This window comes from Schistocerca serialis, unplaced genomic scaffold (assembly GCF_023864345.2).
Source record: "Schistocerca serialis cubense isolate TAMUIC-IGC-003099 unplaced genomic scaffold, iqSchSeri2.2 HiC_scaffold_1211, whole genome shotgun sequence".
NCBI lineage: Eukaryota > Metazoa > Arthropoda > Insecta > Orthoptera > Acrididae > Schistocerca > Schistocerca serialis.
Window position 1 is genome coordinate 165,001 of NW_026047416.1, and position 5,000 is coordinate 170,000.

Consider the following 5,000-nt stretch of genomic DNA (forward strand, 5'->3'; position numbering starts at 1 on the left):
CGGGCTTGCCTGCTTTAAGCACTCTAATTTGTTCAAAGTAAACGTGCTGGCCCACCGAGACACTCAATAAAGAGCACCCTGGTAGGATTTCAACGGGGTCCGCCTCGGGACGCACGAGCACGCACGAGGCGGTCGCACGCCTTCGGCTCGCCCCACCGGCAGGACGTCCCACGATACATGCCAGTTAAACACCGACGGGCGGTGAACCAACAGCGTGGGACACAAATCCAACTACGAGCTTTTTAACCGCAACAACTTTAATATACGCTATTGGAGCTGGAATTACCGCGGCTGCTGGCACCAGACTTGCCCTCCAATAGATACTCGTTAAAGGATTTAAAGTGTACTCATTCCGATTACGGGGCCTCGGATGAGTCCCGTATCGTTATTTTTCGTCACTACCTCCCCGTGCCGGGAGTGGGTAATTTGCGCGCCTGCTGCCTTCCTTGGATGTGGTAGCCGTTTCTCAGGCTCCCTCTCCGGAATCGAACCCTGATTCCCCGTTACCCGTTACAACCATGGTAGGCGCAGAACCTACCATCGACAGTTGATAAGGCAGACATTTGAAAGATGCGTCGCCGGTACGAGGACCGTGCGATCAGCCCAAAGTTATTCAGAGTCACCAAGGCAAACGGACCGGACGAGCCGACCGATTGGTTTTGATCTAATAAAAGCGTCCCTTCCATCTCTGGTCGGGACTCTGTTTGCATGTATTAGCTCTAGAATTACCACAGTTATCCAAGTAACGTGGGTACGATCTAAGGAACCATAACTGATTTAATGAGCCATTCGCGGTTTCACCTTAATGCGGCTTGTACTGAGACATGCATGGCTTAATCTTTGAGACAAGCATATGACTACTGGCAGGATCAACCAGGGAGCTGCGTCAACTAGAGCTGAGCAGCCGGCCGCCCGGGAGTGTGTCCCGGGGGCCCGCGCGAACACGCAAGCGTCCGCTCAATTATTCTGCAAACAGGAGGAGGCTGAGCTCCCCTGCACAACACACCTCGAAACCCTCTCAGGTCCCGGCGGCGCGCAGCGCCGTCCTAAGTACTTGGTCGGGTTCGAGAGAGGCGCAATCGCCCGGAGTTAGGCGAGTAGACGCGTTAGGTGCGACCACCCGTGCTCCCAACTGAGCTTGCCGCTGCCGACAGAGGCCCGGGAGCGTGCTGTCGTGGCATTGCCGGCGGGAGACAACACGCGCCACCTACGGTGACCGGCAGCTCCAACGCCAGCGCCACAGAAGGACAAAAGCCCCACTTGGGTGCCGAAGCGAACTCTCCCAGCACAGCGCACGCGCCAACACGTCCGCACAGCTGCGATACAAACCACCTGCGAGAACCGCTGGGGCGACCGAGCAGCAGACGGCGTCGCGGCGCCGAGCGCCGGGCGGCGGCGCATCCTCAGCGCACACAGTCCTCAATCGGACCAGCACACTGCAGATGGCCACCGCGCTTCGCACCGGGCCCGCGAGGACCTGCTTTGGCCGCAAGGCGCCGCGAGCAGGGGGCGCCGGCGCGCAGCTGCGCCGCCTGCCGCGTCCGTCGGCCGGCGCGCCTGCCACTGGCCGCCCCCACCAGCCGGCTGTAGCGCGTGCGCCCACGCACCGCGCTGCCAGCACGCCGGGCGGCCCCCCCTCACCGGCCGGGGACGGTCCCACCCAGCCACCGCCGCGTATCGCCTCACACCCAGATCCCCTTTCACGTTCGTGGGCATGGTGGGTCCCCTTTCACGTTCGTGGGCATGGTGGGTATCCCTGAAACAACCGGTTAATAGCTCGACCGATCGTCGCCAACACTGATTCACCTCTAGCGAGAACAACCGCACCACAACGGGTTACCTGTTGTTCATTTGCGTAACGTCACCAGCAAACGTAGACGTCCATCGCCATTTGCAACGAGTATTGCATGCCTGTGTCAGGTGTCACAACACACTACGTCTGCCCACATAGACGCAACAACATGTGCACGCCTCGAGAACACGTGGAAGGTAGCCCCCGTACGTATGCGGTGTCCATTGCGCGAACGACTGTCAGCCGGCCTCTGCAGGATGTCGCAGATGTGGAACGCGGTGCAACATGCTATCACGGTGTGTGAGAAGAGACGACTACGTCCGAATACACGCTCCACTACATCAACAGACTGCTCATGCTGATCGCCATCCAGGGCGTCCGTTCCTCCCACACGTCTGAATGGCGTACCACACTGCAATCCAGCTCTTATAGGGAGACGACACGTAGCTGCGTGCACAATATTTGGACTGTATGGTCTGCCGTTGCTAGGCGCAGTCGTCGTACGGTCACACATGTGCCACGATGTATCATTCAGTACATACGGACCAATGTGCAGTACAGTTTGTGGGTTTTGCGTACATCGGCGGACAGGTGACAGGCCGTACCACAACGTAGGCTGAGTACGTCGGCATGCGAAGGGCATTGAACATGCAAACTTCTCAACGACCAGCTTGCGAAGGCAGGGGGGAAGGGGGGGGGGGGCATGTACGTCCTGCTGCTATCCACATTACAGTGTATAGCAGGAGCATGTGGAAAGTCAGCAACACCTGCAAGGTGTTTAACATGACGCGATACACAGGGGACCGGGCAGTGCGAATAGCGAACTATATTGCGAGGGTTGCGGTTAGGCAACACTACACTAATTTAACGAGTTGCATAACAATTACAGAGCAGGTTCAGCGACAACGTGCGTCAGGTTAAGGCGCAATATAGGTTAGGTTAAGGCACAACATGGGTTACGTTAAAGCACAAATTAGGTTACGTTAAAGCACAAATTAGGTTACGTTAAAGCACAAATTAGGTTACGTTAAAGCACAAATTAGGTTACGTTAAAGCACAAATTAGGTTACGTTAAAGCACAAATTAGGTTACGTTAAAGCACAAATTAGGTTACGTTAAAGCACAAATTAGGTTACGTTAAAGCACAAATTAGGTTACGTTAAAGCACAAATTAGGTTACGTTAAAGCACAAATTAGGTTACGTTAAAGCACAAATTAGGTTACGTTAAAGCACAAATTAGGTTACGTTAAAGCACAAATTAGGTTACGTTAAAGCACAAATTGGGTTACGTTAAGGCACAACATGGGTTACGTTAAGGCACAACATGGGTTACGTTAAGGCACAACATGGGTTACGTTAAGGCACAACATGGGTTACGTTAAGGCACAACATGGGTTACGTTAAGGCACAACATGGGTTACGTTAAGGCACAACATGGGTTACGTTAAGGCACAACATGGGTTACGTTAAGGCACAACATGGGTTACGTTAAGGCACAACATGGGTTACGTTGAGGCACAACATGGGTTACGTTGAGGCACAACATGGGTTACGTTGAGGCACAACATGGGTTACGTTAAGGCACAACATGGGTTACGTTAAGGCGCAACATGGGTTACGTTGAGGCACAACATGGGTTACGTTGAGGCACAACATGGGTTACGTTGAGGCACAACATGGGTTACGTTGAGGCACAACATGGGTTACGTTGAGGCACAACATGGGTTACGTTGAGGCACAACATGGGTTACGTTGAGGCACAACATGGGTTACGTTGAGGCACAACATGGGTTACGTTGAGGCACAACATGGGTTACGTTGAGGCACAACATGGGTTACGTTGAGGCACAACATGGGTTACGTTGAGGCACAACATGGGTTACGTTGAGGCACAACATGGGTTACGTTGAGGCACAACATGGGTTACGTTGAGGCACAACATGGGTTACGTTGAGGCACAACATGGGTTACGTTGAGGCACAACATGGGTTACGTTGAGGCACAAATTAGGTTACGTTGAGGCACAAATTAGGTTACGTTGAGGCACAAATTAGGTTACGTTGAGGCACAAATTAGGTTAGGTTAAGGTACAATATGGGTTAGGTTAAGGTACAATATGGGTTAGGTTAAGGTACAATATGGGTTAGGTTAAGGTACAATATGGGTTAGGTTAAGGTACAATATGGGTTAGGTTAAGGCACAACATGGGTTAGGTTAAGGCACAACATGGGTTAGGTTAAGGCACAACATGGGTTAGGTTAAGGCACAACATGGGTTAGGTTAAGGCACAACATGGGTTAGGTTAAGGCACAACATGGGTTAGGTTAAGGCACAACATGGGTTAGGTTAAGGCACAACATGGGTTAGGTTAAGGCACAACATGGGTTAGGTTAAGGCACAACATGGGTTAGGTTAAGGCACAACATAGGTTAGGTTAAGGCACAACATAGGTTAGGTTAAGGCACAACATAGGTTAGGTTAAGGCACAACATAGGTTAGGTTAAGGCACAACATAGGTTAGGTTAGGGCACAACATAGGTTAGGTTAAGGCACAACATAGGTTAGGTTAAGGCACAACGTAGGTTAGGTTAAGGCACAACATAGGTTAGGTTAAGGCACAACATATGTTAGGTTAAGGCACAACATAGGTTAGGTTAAGGCACAACATAGGTTAGGTTAAGGCACAACATAGGTTAGGTTAAGGCACAACATAGGTTAGGTTAAGGCACAACATAGGTTAGGTTAAGGCACAACATAGGTTAGGTTAAGGCACAACATAGGTTAGGTTAAGGCACAACATAGGTTAGGTTAAGGCACAACGTAGGTTAGGTTAAGGTACAACGTAGGTTAGGTTAAGGTACAACGTAGGTTAGGTTAAGGTACAACGTAGGTTAGGTTAAGGTACAACGTAGGTTAAGGTACAACGTAGGTTAGGTTAAGGCGCAATGTAGGTTAGGTTAAGGTACGATATAGCTGAGGTTAAGGTACAATATCGCTTAGGTTAAGGTACACATTGTTGTAGGGAAAGGTGTATTTGGGGGGGGGGGGGCGGCAGGTTCGTTGATAGTGATTATCGTAAGTGCATGCCTGCGGGATCATCCGATTTGTCACGTCAGGATGCACTTGTGGCTCATGACAGGCGGCGCTCCGATTCCAAGGTTATGGCAGATGTGTGTCTTTCATTCCTGCCATTGTTTGTGTACTGTG

At 51.4% G+C, this 5,000-nt stretch overlaps 1 non-coding gene across 1 annotated transcript in view; it reads right to left on the reverse strand.

The window, feature by feature from the left end:
• Positions 1-880, reverse strand: part of LOC126435554 (small subunit ribosomal RNA) — a 1,909-nt gene extending 1,029 nt beyond the window's left edge. The window contains exon 1 of the ribosomal RNA XR_007580028.1: positions 1-880. This exon is cut by the window's left edge and continues 1,029 nt beyond it. This is a non-coding gene — a ribosomal RNA (small subunit ribosomal RNA).
• Between the last annotated feature and the right edge of the window lie 4,120 nt (positions 881-5,000).